General features: G+C 37.1%; 1 long non-coding RNA gene across 2 annotated transcripts in view; it reads left to right on the top strand.

Annotated features, from left to right (window-relative positions):
- Positions 1–16,773, top strand: part of LOC121030532 (uncharacterized) — a 170,596-nt gene that overhangs the window by 21,802 nt on the left and 132,021 nt on the right. Inside the window, exon 2 of one of the 2 annotated variants that reach the window (XR_005790284.1) lies at positions 14,746–14,803. This is a non-coding gene — a long non-coding RNA (uncharacterized LOC121030532). Of the gene's footprint in view, positions 1–12,544; positions 14,804–16,773 lie in introns of those variants that run through there. The other variant, XR_005790283.1, reaches the window with a different exon arrangement.

Raw genomic sequence — 16,773 nt, 5'->3', positions numbered from 1 at the left:
AAAGCAATCTACGTATTCAATGCAATCCCTATCAAAATAACACCAGCATTCTTCACAGAGCTAGAACAAATAATCCTAAAATTTGTATGGAACCAGAAAAGACTCCGAGTAGCCAAAGCAATCTTGAAAAAGAAAACCAGGAGGCATCACAATCCCAGACTTCAAGCTATACTACAAAGCTAAAATCATCAAGACAGTATGGTACTGGCACAAGAACAGACACTCAGATCAATGGAACAGAATAGAGAACCCAGAAATGGACCCACAAACGTATGGCCAACTAATTTTTAACAAAGCAGGAAAGAATATCTAGTGGAATAAAGACAGTCTCTTCAGCAAGTGGTGCTGGGAAAACTGGACAGCGACATGCAGAAGAATGAACCTGGACCACTTTCTTACATCATACACAAAAAGAAACTCAAAATGGATGAAAGGCCTCAGTGTAAGACAGGAAGCCATCAAAATCCTCAAGGAGAAAGGGCAAAAACCTCTCTGATCTTGGCCACAGCAACTTCTTACTCAACACGTCTCTGGATGCAAGGGAAACAAAGGCAAAAATGAACTATTGGGACCTAGTCAAAATAAAAAGCTTCTGCACAGTGAAGGAAACAATCAGCAAAACTAAAAGGCAACCGACAGAATGGGGAGAAGATATTTGAAATGACATATCAGATAAAGGGTTAGTATCCAAAATCTATAAAGAACTTATGAAACTCAACACCCAAAAACCAAATAATCCAGTTAAGAGATGGGCAAAAGACTTGAATAGACACTTCTCCAAAGAAGACATCCAGATGGCCAACGGACACATGCAAAAATGCTCAACTTCACTCATAACAGGGAAATACAAATCAAAACCACAATGAGATACCACCCTACACCTGTCAGAATGGCTATCATTAACAACTCAGGCAACAACAGATGTTGGCGAGGATGAGGAGACAGAGGATCTCTTTTGCATTGTTGGTGGAAATGCAAGCTGGTGCAGCCACTCTGGAAAACAGTATGGAGGTTCCTCAAAAAACTAAAAATAGAACTACCCTATGACCTAGCAACTGCACTACTAGACATTTATCCAAGGGATACAGGTGTGCTGTTTCAAAGGGGTACATGCACCCCAATGTTTATAGCAGCACTATCAACAATAGCCAAAGCATGGAAAGAGCCCAAAATGTCCATCGATGGATGAATTGATAAAGATGTGGTATATGTATATATATACATATATACATATATATGTACACACACACACACACACACACACATACACAATGGGGTATTACTTGGCAATCAAAAAGAATGAAATCTTGCCATTTGCAACTACGTGGACGGAATTGGAGAGGATTATGCTAAGTGAAATTAGTCAGAGAACGACAAATATCACATGACTTCACTCATATGAGGGCTTTAAGAGACAAAACAGATGAACATAAGGGAAGGGAAGCAAAAAGAATATAAAAACAGGGAGGGAAAAAAGCATTAGAGACTCATAAATACGGAGAACAAACTGAGGGTTGCTGGAGGGGTTGTGCAGGGGATGGGCTAAATGGGTAAGGGGCACTAAGGAAGCCACTCCTGAAATCATTGTTGCACTATATGCTAACTAATTTGGATGTAAATTATTTTAAAAACTTAAAAGAAAAAAAAACATATGGTGATTTTATGAAGAAAATTTCAAGGTGAATATTGGAGCAAAAAAAATCTTTAAGTGATCAAGAAAAGGAGTAAATAGTTTGAGATGCTTTAAATAGTAACAATCAACTCTATATTTTCTTTGTTTTTCAACTCTATAATTTCTAACTCAATATTTTGTGTACACAGTGAAGTTACTGAGCCAAGTAGAAGTTTTGACAGTTTGACGACTTTTAATAATAGTTGTTTCTTGAACAACACAGGGGTTAAGGGCACCAACCTCACCCCCAAAGCTGAAAATTCGCATATAACTTTAGACTCCCCGAAACTTAACTACTAACAGCCTACTGTTGATCATAAGCCTTACTAGTGATATAAATGGTTAATCAACACATATTTTGTATGTTATAGGTATTATTTACTGTATTTTTGTAATTAAGCTAAGAAAAGAAAGTATTATTAAGAATATTATAAGGGAAAATACTGTACTGTATTTACTGAAAAAAAATCCACATTTAAGTGAGTCCCTGCAGTTAAAACCCATGTTGTTCAAGGGCAAACTGTAGTTTTGTTATTTGCATTTACTTTAATTCTTTCATCATTAAAGATAATGAGAGTATATGTAGTGCATGGTAGACATTGTTGAAACATTGACTATTCTATTCTTCTCACTATCTTCCATAGTATCATATTCTGTAACTAAACAACTAACTTAATCTTGTGCAATAAATGAGATTTTTAAAAATAAGTCATTGTTCTCTCAAAAAATATATTTTTTAATGTTATTACAATGTTATTGACTATATTCCCTATGCTGTACTTTTCATCTATGTGACTTATTCATTTTACAACCAAAAGTTTGTACCTTTTAATCCCCTTAGGCCTCTCAAAATATCATTGTAATGTTATTATATTTTTGTAAAAAAATGTTTATTTACTTATTTTGAGAGAAAGGGTGTGTGTTCATGTGTGCACAAATTGGGGAAAGAGAGAGAGAGAGAGAGAGAGAGAGAGAGGGAGAATCCCTAGTAGTCTCCGTGCCCAACACAGAGCCTGACCACGGGGCTCAATCTCACGGCCCTAAAATCACAACCTGAGCTGAAATTAAGAGTCAGACACTCAACCGATTGAGCCACACAGGTGCCCCTGTGTATTATCTTTTGATATAAAAAAAATAAAAAGAAAATAGGAGCTGTATATCAGTTTAAACCACCAAAAAAGGATTATCATTACAATTGAAAATGCCAACTATGGGGCGCCTGGGTGGCGCAGTCGGTTGAGCGTCCGACTTCAGCCAGGTCACGATCTCGCGGTCCGGGAGTTCGAGCCCCGCGTCAGGCTCTGGGCTGATGGCTCAGAGCCTGGAGCCTGTTTCTGATTCTGTGTCTCCCTCTCTCTCTGCCCCTCCCCCGTTCATGCTCTGTCTCTCTCTGTCCCAAAAATAAATAAATGTTGAAAAAAAAAATTAAAAAAAAAAAAAAGAAAATGCCAACTAAAGTAATATGAAGCTTAGCTCTCTAGCTCTTTTTTCTCCACTGACCACCTTCTTACAAAATATTTTTCATTAATATAAAAGCGAGGTCAATAAATGTGAATTCCTCCACAAATGTTGGATAAGGAAAACCCTGGACCATTAAAACTGCAATAAAGGACCATGAGAGTTTCCTCCTAGCTGCTAATTTCTTCATCATGTCACTTACTGTGCTATAAGAACTCTATTTTTTCTGATATAAATTTCAGGTCACATATCACACAGAATCATTTTGTTCATACTACTACTTTTTAGCAGCTGAGAAATAAAAACATTTGTTTCTTTGTCAGAGTCCAGATAATGGAAGTCACATTTATGCACAGTTGTGGCTGTTGCATTTCAGTAATATTTTTATGTGTAAGATATGCAGAGAATAGTGTTACAAGTGAAGGCTTTAAATAGGAACCCTTCTACAATCTCTTTTCTAAATTTTTAATTATAATGCTTATATAATTCTGCTTTCATTTACTGTATGTGTGTGTTTTAAGAAAGAAGACAATGTTTAATTCACTATAATCCGACTTCTTACTCCTTCTGTGCCATGAAATTTCTCTCAGTAAGGCCTCTCAGGAATCTAATGTTGCCTGTTTCAAAGGGAACTTTTTAGTCCTTACCTCAATGATACTCTACCTCCTTTCATAATTTGCCAGTTTGACTGTTGTTCCTCTGAATATTGTAAGTCATTTCTACTTGGCTTCTTTTAATACATATATATTTATTTTTGGATTTTGGAAATAGGACTATTATGTGCCTAGGGAGATTTTCTTCAAATTTATTATGCTTGGCTTTGGAATCTATAAGTTTTACTTTTCCACCATGTTTGAGAAGTTTGGGGCCTTTATTTCTTCAAGTATTTTTCTATTTTCTCTTACTTTTTAAAGAAAATTTGAGAGAGAGAGAGAGAGAGCAGAAGAGGGATAGAGGAAGAGAGAGAGAGAGAGAGAAAGAGAGAGAGAGAGAGAGAGAGAGAGAGAGAGAGAGAGACAGAGAATCCCAAGCAGGCTCCATGCTGACACGGGGCTCAGTTCCACAATCCTAAAATCATGACCCAACTCAGAACCAAGAGTTGGATGCTCAACCAACTGAGCCACCCAGGTGCCCCTGTCTTCCTTTTTGAGACCTCTGATTACCTATATGTCAGACTGTTTCATTTTGTCCCATGGGTAACTAGGTTCTATTTATTAAAAAAACAAAAACGAAAACAAAATATTTTTGTCTCTTCTTCAGATTGTGTAACTATTAATCCATATTCAGGTTCATTGACTATTTTCTCTGTTGTCTCTTATCGGTTAGTAAACACGTTGATTTAATTTTTTATTTCAGATATTTTCTTTTTCAGCTCTAAGTTTTCAGTTTGGTTCTTTTATATAAAGTCTTATTCTTTAAAGATGTTTTTATCTTATTTCTTTACTCATTACAAGCATATTTTCCTTTACTTCAATGAGCATTATTATAATAGCCACTTTAAGATCTTTATTGGATACTTTTAACACATATGTCATTTTAGGGTCAATTCAGCTTCTCTTCCTCAGGAAACCTTCCTTAACCTCAGCTGGGTTGTTATAGGCTCCTTTCTTTTCTTTGAAAGTTCAGGATACACTTCTTTCTTATTATTCATTATATAAAATTAAAATAATGTTTTTTTACATGCCTATATTCTCAACTAGATTGTAAATTTTTCAAGGACTTCTAATCCATATCTTTTTCATCTATGTTCCTCCTAGTTTCTAGCATAGTAATTGGAAAATAGTATATATTAAATAGATGTTTGTTTAATTAAATGGAATTTAGGAAGGCAGTGTGGCTCATTATTCAGGTAGAGCACACTGAAAAGCAAGAACTGGCGTTTAGGCCTCAGTTTTATAGGCCAGAAACTAAATTTGGTTAATATACCTAACGTTGGTTCAGTTTTGGGAGCTCATTCATACTGTCCAAAATTGTAATTAATTGATGCATAAATTAGAGTTTCTATCGGTTAAAGTACAACAGTGTATATGCCTTTCTAATGATTAATCTATGTCTTCTTTTCAGGATATAATATTTCTGGTGCTGTGGGTCTGGGAAATAAACTTTTTAATCAAAATATTGTTACCTATAGTAAAATAAATGTAGTTCTATTAAACAATAATTCATTTAAGATGAAAAGCCTTATAAAACATCCTTACCCCTTGACCTGGTGTGGTCTGAGCATGAGTCTGCTCTCCACATGTTCTCCCTTGGATAGTTCTGGGTAATACAGATATCCTCCCTTTTAAACTCATTTTTTTTCCCCTCTTGCATCCTTAGAGACCATCTTTTAAACTTAGATTAATTCTTTCATCAGGTAGATTACAGGTTTAAAAAGATCTGTGCTGTATTTATTCATGTTTATGAGTTTATATACTCATTAGTCACTTTGTTTGAATTTTAATAAAACTCAGCTTTTAACAAGGTTCCCCTTTCCCTATGTTGATTTCAAGACAGTTAATTACCCTCATCCATTTATATTTAGTTTATTATAATTAGTTTAGTCATAAAGGTAACACTATTTCAAGTTTTGAAGACATTTTTTTCTTTCATCCTTAAACAACTACATAAGTTCTTAACTAAGTAATAAACAACTTAGGGTGTGTATCCATCCATCCATCCATCCATTCATTCTTCTATGCATTACTCTCCCCATTATTTATTGAGAGCCACGCAGTTTTCTAGCTGAACCAGTGCTTCTTACAGACTATAACAACAACAGCAAAAAATTGTTGTTAAGGAAATGGTGAAACAGAGTGTAATGAGTATTATAAGAAAAAAGTTCATGGGGCTCTTGGGTGGCTTAGTTGGTTAAAGTCCGACTTGGACTAGGTCATGACCTCACGGCTTGTGAATTCAAGACCTGCATCGGGTTCTGTGCTGACAGCTCAGAGCCTGAAGCCTCCTTCACATTCTGTGTCTCCCTCTCTCTCTGCACCCCCCCCCCACTTGCACTCTGTCTCTGTTTCTCTCTCTCTCTCTCTCTCTCTCTCTCTCTCTCTCTCTCTCTCTCTCAAAATAAATAAGCAAAATAAAAAAAAATTTAAGAAAAAAAAGAAAAAATTCAAGGAGGTTTGAAAATGTATATTACACACACAACCTAGACTAGAAATCATGGTAGGTGTCTCTGAGAAAGTAGTACCAACTTGAAAGCTAGAGAATGAGCAGATGTTAGCTGAAGAAGAAACTGGTGGGAAGAGATAGGGGCATGGTTTAGAAACGCAAAGGAGTTCAAATATATTGGAGCTGAATACAAAAAGGAGATTGATGGCAGATGAAATCAGAAAGAACACTAAATAGAGGTATTTCTTTGAGAGATTCCTAAAATATGTTTTTAGAACTGTAGGCTCATTGTGTTTAAATAGCAGTTATCAATTTTTAATACAGATGATTTGAAAGGAAATAAAGAGTAGTATAATCCCACTATCCAAATAACTTGTGTTGGTATTAGAGCAAACTAACAAAGCTACATATTCAAATTGAGAAAATTTCACACGATACAGAAAACAATCAAATCAAAGTGAGTCTCCAACTATCACCCTAATCAAACTCCCTACACTGAACTACACTTAAGTTTTGTTGAGTTCCTTCAGGGAAGAGAAAGAGGCACACTTATCTAATTAATTATCTATCTATATTTATCTTTTGTATTATTCTATTCTAATATATACTATTCTACATCTACATTTAATATGTCATAGTATATTCTGGATGTTATTTATATTAACACCTACAGAATGATCTCATTCTGTTTAACAGCTGTGTATTACTCTTTTTTGAGAATGTGCCAGGAATTAAGTTATTGTCTGTCAGTATGAGGCCTACCCTTCTATATGTCTAGGTGATGCTGGGGCTACAACTATGTAAGCTGTGTTTTCCCTTTGTATGTGCTACCCACCTCTCCCCTTAAACCTCTGCCAATAGAGGTGGCAGAAGAATGGAAGGCTAGAGGACAAATCGTGTCCTTCCAGTTTTCTTTCTATTCCCATTTCCTTTTATTCCTATCCCTGTTTGCTTTCTGTCCCATCTCTTACCCCATCCTCACTTCTTCTTCCTGAAAGTAACAGTTAATTTCAGTAGCAACTGGTTGATTCCGATTTTCAGTTTTCTCCACCCAGAATCCACTCCTTTTTGTTTTTGTTTTGTTTTTTTTTAAATTTTTTTTTCAACGTTTATTTATTTTTGGGACAGAGAGAGACAGAGCATGAACGGGGGAGGAGCAGAGAGAGAGGGAGACACAGAATCGGAAACAGGCTCCAGGCTCTGAGCCATCAGCCCAGAGCCTGACGCGGGTCTCGAACTCACGGACCGCGAGATCGTGACCTGGCTGAAGTCGGACGCTTAACCGACTGCACCACCCAGGCGCCCCAACTCCTTTTTGTTTTTAATGTTTATTTATTTTTGAGAGAGAGAGCCCAAGCTGGGGAGACGTCTGGAGAGAAGGGGACAGAAGATCTGAAGCAGGCTCCACACTGACAGCAGTGAGCCTGATGCAGGGTTTGAACTCACGAACTGCAAGATCACTGCCTGAGCCGAAATCAGACGCTCAACCGACTGAGCCACCCAGGCTCCACTCCTTTGTAAGTCTCTCAGAGGCACTAGTAACTAACATCTTAGTGCTGGTTCCTCAGCCACTTAGAAATCTGGGCAGAGCCACAGTATGACTTTCATAGGCCCTGGGCACTTATGCCTTTGGGAGTTCCTTCATCCATAGTAAAAATTTTTTAAACTGTATTTTATGATGGCATTAAAATAAAGACAAATATTAATATTATTTATAATAAATTTTCCTTTGATCTTAAAGTTTACTTTTTTTGATTTTATTAAAAACTTTTTTTTTAATCTTTATTTATTTTTGAGAAAGAGAGAGAGTGTGAACAGGGGAGGGGAAGAGAGAGAGGGAGACACAGAATCTGAAGCAGGCTCCAGGCTCTGAGCTCTCAGCACAGAGCCTGACACGGGGCTCAAACTCATGGACTGCGAGATCATGACTTGAGCCCAAGTCTGACGCTCAACCGACTGAGCCCCATATTCTTCTTCTGATTTTAAAACAGATCAAAACATTCTCATGAGCCCAGAAAACTATTTTGGGTCTGTGCACTGTGTCTATATTGCCTAATGGATAATTTGGCTCTTGTTTCAAGTCTCTGATCCACAGGGCTCCTCCTCCTGGCTCAGAAGCACCAATATTATTCCAGAGGTACTTCTTCCAAAGTTTTAGGCCCCAGGTCGATGGGTGCCCTGCCTCTAATCTATTTTGGTCATTCTAACCTCTGTTGGCAGAGGTCTCTCTCCTCGACTTGGAGACAACCACTTTCTTGCTATGTCCTCACATGGTTGTTCCTATGTATTTTCTGTGTCCTAATCTCTTTCTATCAGGACACAAGCTGGATCAGGGTCCACCCTAAGGACTCCATTTTAATTTAATTACCACCTTAAAGTTTCCACAGTCACATTCTAAAGTACCAGGGCTAGGGCTTTAATACATGAATTTTAGGGGAGGACACAATTTAGCCCATAATAAGTGGATTTGCCAACACTTATTTAACCAGAATCGTATTGATAAGCAGTTCTGTTATTTTCAGCTTTAATTATTATCAACATGTTTTCTTTTTTTATTATTTAAATTAAAAAATATATGTTTAGGGGCGCCTGGGTGGCGCAGTACTCAAATCTATTTTATCTGGCATGGATGTAGCTACTCTAGGTCCTTTGAGATTAACATTCTCAGGTATAAATCTCTCAATTCTTGGGGCGCCTGGGTGGCACAGTCGGTTAAGCGTCCGACTTCAGCCAGGTCATGATCTCGCGGTCCGTGAGTTCGAGCCCCGCGTCGGGCTCTGGGCTGATGGCTCAGAGCCTGGAGCCTGCTTCCGATTCTGTGTCTCCCTCTCTCTCTGCCCCTCCCCCGTTCATGCTCTGTCTCTCTCTGTCCCAAAAATAAATAAACGTTGGAAAAAAAATTAAAAAAATATATATGTTTATTTATTTTTGAGAGAGAGAGAGCAGGGAGGGAAGGGCAGAGAGAGAGAGAGAGAGAGAGAGAGAGAGAGACAGAGAAAATATCTCAAACAGTCTCTGTGCTAATAGTGTGGGACTCGAACCCACGAACCATGAAATCATGACCTGAGCTGGAATCAAGAGTCAGACGCTTCACTCTCTAAGCCACCCAGATACCCCATTACAAACACGTTTTAATGAACAGTTTGAATATATATCTGACCAAATCTTTGTGAGTGAAACTGTGGCATTAGTTTCTTAAGTGAGGTGGGAGGGGGGATGGGCTAAATGGGTAAGGGGCATTAAGGAATCTACCTCTGCAATCATTGTTGCACTATATGCTAACTAACTTGGATGTAAATTTAAAAAATTAAATTACATCAAAAAAAAGAGTAAGACTACAGGATACCTTCATATTTAATTTATAATTTTCATACCTATTGCCTTGCTACATTACTGAAACTTTCAAATTCTTGCTCAAAATACATGAACTTGCCAGCATTGTCATCAAATTCTACATTTTGCTGATCTAATGAGTGAAATACGATTATACACTTGTTTTGATTTGTATTTCTTTAAATATGAGTCAGGGTAAGCATTTCTTTTATGTGTTTATTTTCCACTTATATTTCTTTTTGTGTAGACTGCTTGTTCATATATTCAGCTGGTTTTTTGTTCAATGTTTGCTTTTTCTAATTGATTTTTGTGCGGTAACCATCATCTCTGATTTCTTTAGCTATACTCATGTTTTCACATCAGCTAGTTAACTTGTCATTATCTTTAGGTCTTAGGTTAGAAATGACCCCCAACATAAATTCCTCTATGATCTTTCCCACCAAATGCCTGGATCAGGAACACTCCTAAGTATCAGGCCTCTTTATCTACATTTAGCACTTATCCTACCTCCTAAGGAATGGAAATTGCTTTTTACTTTTTTGTCTTCCCCACTAGATATAATACTGACAGCAGAGACCTTGATTTGTTCATTGATGAAGCCTAGGTAATTAACAGTGTCTGACTCTAAAAGGTATTCGATATATAAATACATATATTTTTGAGCTGGCTGAAGGAAAGAAGGAAAGGATCAGTGAGTTTTTATTGAGCCATATCTCTTAAGGTTTCACGTTCGAAAACTATTGATTCATTTGGAGATCTAGTCGGTTAGCGTATTTCCTATGTATAACTCTGGTTACTAAATTTAGCCAACAAAGTAAATTACACTGGTTGTGAGCAAAATGTGGTACTTTCTATCACAGCAGAGGTCATTTTATTTATTTATTTCAGACTTTGAAAAGCATTTTGATTATTTTTTGGGAGTGGCCATCTCTGCTGCTCAGGGATAGTTCATTAATAGAGATTTGTTTGCCTTGTCTTCTCAAAAGAGGCAAGAGTGCATAGCAGATGAGAACTTGGGCTCAGGAGTGCATGCATTTCCATCTTTGTTCCACCACCTCTAGCTTTGTGGCCCTGTCCATGTTACTTAAACCTGATCCCTAGTCTTGTCATCTGTAAAGTAAGGATATTATTATCTGCCACATAGTGTTGCTGGAAGAATTAAAAGAGATAACATTTACTAAACACTTAGTACAGAAAACTTAATACATTAGATATCATTATTATTAATACCATCTTCGTTACTTAGGGAGTTGACACATCCTTTGAGAGTGGTGAATTGGGAGTATTTTCACTGACCTATTGCTTTCCAAGGAAGATGAGGCAATATACATTGAGATTACCATAGAAAGTAAGTCAGCATTGACTACCATACATAGTCACAGTGTGAAATAGAGACCAGTATATCAGTCAGTGAGGAAATAGTTTAAGCAGTAATATGTATGTGTGTGCACAGCTGCATTGGTACATATTCTTACATATATAGATGCACAGCCATCCCAAAAATCTCATTAGGAAATCACTGTTGTTCCCCCCTCTAAATATTTCTAAAGTTTTGGTTTTTTATTTTATTATTTCTTTACTCTTATAAAATTCCCCTGATATCTATTGGCATCCTATTTACTATATATAAAAAAATATGTGAAATATGATACAGACAGAACTGTGCCTTTAGCTGCCATGGGATTGATACTGGTCAAGTGTAACAATGAAAGCAGAATTCTTAATTGGTTCTAGTGATGCCTGATTATTCTAGAGTCTGTATGAAATGGAATGCATTTTGTGTGTGTGTGTGTGTGTGGTCAGTTTTGTGGTTGAAAGAAGAGGCAGCTGCTCAAATGGTGAGATTTCAGAAGGTCCCAGAAGTACTATTTCTCAGTATCTCTTCATCATACCTGAAATTAGAGGACCATTTTGAGTGGGTAAATCTTTGCATTTTTCATAGGTGACTTCAAGAAATTCAAACATCATGGAAAGAATAAGCCATTCTTGTTTATTAACCTTTTCAAGTGATTGTTTTCTGATTATTTTCTAATGTAAAGGCTAATCTGGATATATATCTATATATATAGATATATAGATATATAGATATATAGATATATAGATATATATATATTCAACCTAATGCTTTAATTTCAAATCCACTGACCAAACTGGTATTGCCTTGAGAGGAAAAACATCTCTCATAGAGTATATCGATAATATGTTTTTTCAAGTCTAAAATGCATTTTATTCACTTATGTGTGTTAATGTGGTTATTTCTGGGTTATATAGTTAGAAATGATTTTAACTTTTTTTTAAATTTTTTTAATGTTTATTTATTTTTGAGAGAGAGACAGAGCATGAGTGGGGGAGGAGCAGAGAGAGAAGGAGACACAGAATCCAAAGCAGGCTCCAGGCTCTGAGCTGTCAGCACAGAGCCTGATGCGGGGCTCGAACCCATGAGCCTTGAGATCGCGACCTGAGCTGAAGTTGGACGCTTAACCGACTGAGCCACCCAGGCACCCCTTAACTTTTTCACTATACTTTAAAAATTTTCTAAAACTGCTAACTACATGTTTGTTTAGTTAGAAGTAAGAAAAATAAGAAAATGACCATTAGATTTCTACCTACACAAGGAGTTGTAGTTACCTAATTCCCTGATCAATTATGAAATAACCTGTGCTTTAGAGAAATTGGAATGGAACAATATAAAGCTATCCAAAGTCAATAGAAGTGACTGAATTTCAACCACAGCATCAACAAAATCAGAAGGAGAATTGATAAAATGCAAAGTTGATGTTATTTTTGATGATGTTAACTTAGCAAAATAAATCCTAAGAGAACAATCAAATAATCTCCTAACTTCAATTTTATTATTTTTAATGTTTTTGTTTTATTTTTGAGAGACAGAGAGAGAGAGAGAGAGCATGAGTGGGGGAAGAGGAGAGAGAGAGAGGAAGACACAGAATCTGAAGCAGGCTCCAGGCTCCAAGCTGTCAGCACAGAGCCTGATGCGGGGCTCGAACCCACAAACTGTGAGATCATGGCCTGAGCCGAAGTCAGATGCCTAACCAACTGAGCCACCCAAGCGCCCAACCTAACTTCAATTTTAAAGACAGGAAGATAAAAACCTTTTCCCACACTGCATGTGGAAATGAGTCAGCTTCATTTCAGCCCAGGAAACATTTATTCTGTGTCTACTGTCTACCTACCAGATATTACAACATGGTCAATATACAAACAAGAAATCAAATATCATGGGGCAAGTGTTTTAAATAAACAAGGAATGTGTCTAGAAGGGTGTAAGACAAAATTGCCAAAGGTTTATACTGCAGAGTAAGATTACATGACGTTTTCTCATTTTGCTTGTCTATTCTCAAATGTGTACTGTGATATATATTTGTGTGAATGTGTGTGTGTGTGTGTGTGTCCCTTATATGACATTCCTATCCACATTTGATCCTCAACCTCCTTTGTAACCTTTATTTCTGCTTTCTCTCTCCACAATTCATATATCCTCTGATTAATAGTATATTTGTGGGAAGGAGCATTTTGTACATCAGTTTTTGACTCTATTTCCTATCCCTGCTGATGGCCTGCTATTGTCAATTTAAATATCACCTGCTTCAAACAGTCCCACATTATGTGTGAAAACCTCTCTGACCCTGAATTCCTAAACCCTTATTTCTCTCAGTGCTGAGCATTTTGTGGTACGGTGTCTTGCATTGCTATTTTACTTAATACCTTACCCTATATGGTACTTTACTTTCATAACAATTTTACATAAATTATCATATTTCATTCTGTGAAATAAGGTAGATATGATCTCTGTCTTCTGTGCGGGAAAAGAGCAGTGTTAAGTGACTTGCTTACACTTCTGAGGAGCCAAGGCCAAGAACATAGGTTTCTGACTCTTGATATAATTTGATTTTCATTAAATGGAGCTACACTTAGTTTACTTTTGCTCTCTGACAAAACTGTATATCAACTCTATGAGCTCAGGAACTCTTTAGAAGTCAAGAATATAGTGTACACAATAGGTGCTCAGTAAAATCATTGATTAATGTTTTGACAAGATCTATAAAGCAAATCAACATAAATCAAAGCAAATTTCCTGGCTAATTAAGAGATAACCTCTTCAATATTCAAATCTTCAGGTCTGTCATTCTTCAAGATTTTAAAATTCTATTTGTAGGTATTTGCATTTGTTTAAGATATAAGGAAGATATTTAGAGAAAAAAATCAGCATTTAGAAAGAGAAGGCAACACTTTTATTCACCTGAAGGGAAAGTTTACTAGTGGAATGACTGGTTGAGGAGGAGAGAGCAGCTTAACTGGCAAAACCCTCACTGTAGTAGGAGAAAAGGAAATCCAGGGAAGAAGAAAGCGCCATGAAATGCCATGATGTTGGGCTTTGTTCTGGATTTTGTATATTTCTGACAAGGGTGGAGAGAGCAGGACCTCACAGAAACAAAGCAATATTCAACACGGTTTATAAGCTACTGATAAAATCTCTGCTCACTGGTGGTTTCCCAAGTGGACAACAACTTAGCAGGCCAATCAAAGAGTGGTAAAATTTCATGTGGAGCTCTGAGACTTCTGTCTTAGTTGGCTGGAGTCAGGAACAAGGTGAACTGCCCACAAGCTAAGGGCAAGCAATACCCAGGGGAAAGTAAACATTTTTCTCATTGCAGCAAAAGACTAAATCTAGTTATGCAAACAATGACGACAGTGAGTGGGGATACTGATGGATAAAATACATACTGTACAATTCATTCAATCTTTGTGAATCATAGAATCTGAAAATAATTTTTATGTTATAATGAGTAATTGAAATAAATTAATACAATTTTTGTTTTGTACAAAAATAATAGTGGCTAGAAGCATAGGCTTTATACCCCCTCCTTTCTTGGGTAATTTCTTATGGAATGTACTTTCATCCATTCAACACTTATTTAGCAAGCACTGTATATACTAGTGTATATACTAGATCCAATAGTAGGCCCTGGAGTTGTAACTGTGAAGTAAACAGACCCGAGCTCAGGTCTGGAAACTGGGCACAACAGTATCGTGACTTTTTATTATAATGACCTTCTCAACCTCCTAATTATCCATCCTTAATGGATACCCTTGGTAGCTGCCCGTCTTCCTAGTCCCTTTGTATGCCACATTCTATTAACTCTCTCCATAGTTCTCTGCAGTACAGGCATCCCCTCCTGCCACCCAGTATGATAATTGTGCCTACCTCGCTTCTGATCAGTAAGTACTGCCACACTTCCTCTATCATTTCCTTATTTCAACACCCCCTTTGCTTTCATTGTCTTATGTCCTACTCAATGTCCTTCATTGTCCTACTGTCAGGGCTGGCTGAGACCAGCCATCACTGTGCTTCTAAGAGTGCTCAGCCCTTCTTACCGATGCATTTCATACTTTGGTTATAGGTGATTCAAACAGGCTCTCCCATGGAATAAAGTGAGCTGGAGTTTGTCTGCTTTATGTAGTATGTCCACACTAGCATACTACTTCTCTGAGCCTTTGGGTCTCATTTTCCATGGCAGTTTCAGCATTTCACTTAGTACAGACTATTATGAATCTTGCAAACTCCTAGTCCCAGGTGTTTGTGAAGTCTTTTGTCTTTCTCTCTCTTTCTTTCTTTTTCTCTTTCTTTCTTTCTTTCTTTCTTCTTTATTGAAATATAATTCACATAATTCGCACACCATACAATTTATCCATTACACTCATTATCTCATATAATCCTCACAATAACCCTCACATATGCTATTATTGTCACTATTTACAGGTAAAGGGATAATGTCTTAACGGGGCTGAGTAACTAGCCCAAGGTCATTCATCTGGGAAATATTGGGATCTAGATTTGAATCCAGTATTGTTTGATTCCAAAGTCATGCTGTGCTTGTTCTTAAAATGTAGACTTATTTAAAAATTGCAAACTCTTGCCCTTATTTTAAATAAGCATTGTTTGGGCTTCTCAGTCAACTCCCTCACCTATGAAGTCATAGTCATTATTAGTAACTCATTTATTTCTAGGAAGGAACATAGAGCATTCAGTAAATATGATGTAATCTTGTATTTTGTCCTCATTTTTGGAAAATGACTGGGTGGGGACCTAATTTCAGATGGGAAAAGTAAGATGTAAGTAGTCAATTGACCAGTTCAAGGTAAAAAAAAATTAGCTGATTCTGGGGCCAAGAATGGAAGTATGTCACCAGTTTCTGACCAGGGACATGTCCTACCATGGCCATGTCCTACCATGTGCTACCATGGCCTACTCCACAGAGGAGTTTCTTGATGGGAATACTGCCACTCACCAATAACACTCTGGAGAAATGCTTCCAGGTAATAGTGGAGAAAACTGGAAACTAGTACAGGGGAACATCACTGACTAAATTAGAGCATGACCAATAGGCTGGAGGGCTTTGTGAGCTTGTAACTCAATGGCAGCTCGAAGTGGCTGTGATCTTTGTGCACTTGAGAACATTAAAACCTGGTGCCTCTTTGCAAAGGCCTGGTTTGGAAGCAAGAATTCATCCACACATTTAACTCAAGCTTCGTATCTGAACCTGGGTCATTGTAGTTACCAGAAGAATTGAAAGAAGGATGAATTGACATCTTTCAGTGGTTTTTGTCTATCTGGCAAAAATGGCCCAACACTGCATGTAAATAATTATAAATAAAACAGAAAGTCAGAAGACCTTCTAGTTAATATTTAATGACCAGTTCTCTGGCAGCAGTGCACATTCCAAAGATTTCCCAACCAGTCGTGTTTATACTGCTATAAACTCCAACAGGCCCAGCTTTTCTCTGAGGTTAGGGCACACTCCAAGAGCTAATATTTCTCCTACCTGAGAACTTTAAAAATGGTCTAAAAATCCAAAGCCAGGAATGTGCTAGTTGCTTGTTGATGTTTTTGTTAACCAAGAAAAATTGGTGGCAAAAACCACCTTCTTGTTTGTTGCAGAAGATTATGGGACTCTATTTGAGAATAAATTATGAAAATACCTATTTTTGCCAGCTTTGTCAGAGAAGGGAGTATACGTCCAAAGAAGCCAAGTCATTTCAAAACTTGGTACGCAAGCTATTTGTTTCTCGAAAATTAGGAAAAGAACGTGACCTTAAAGGAAATGAAAAAGCTCAACAGGAAATTTCGTAAATTGTAATATTCTGACTTAACCACTTTTTAAAAAATTCAGATACTGAGATTCATTAAA

Source organism: Herpailurus yagouaroundi, unplaced genomic scaffold, assembly GCF_014898765.1.
Source record: "Herpailurus yagouaroundi ecotype Mexico unplaced genomic scaffold, PumYag 140, whole genome shotgun sequence".
Classification (NCBI taxonomy): domain Eukaryota; kingdom Metazoa; phylum Chordata; class Mammalia; order Carnivora; family Felidae; genus Herpailurus; species Herpailurus yagouaroundi.
This window is presented reverse-complemented; position numbering and strand designations above follow the sequence as displayed.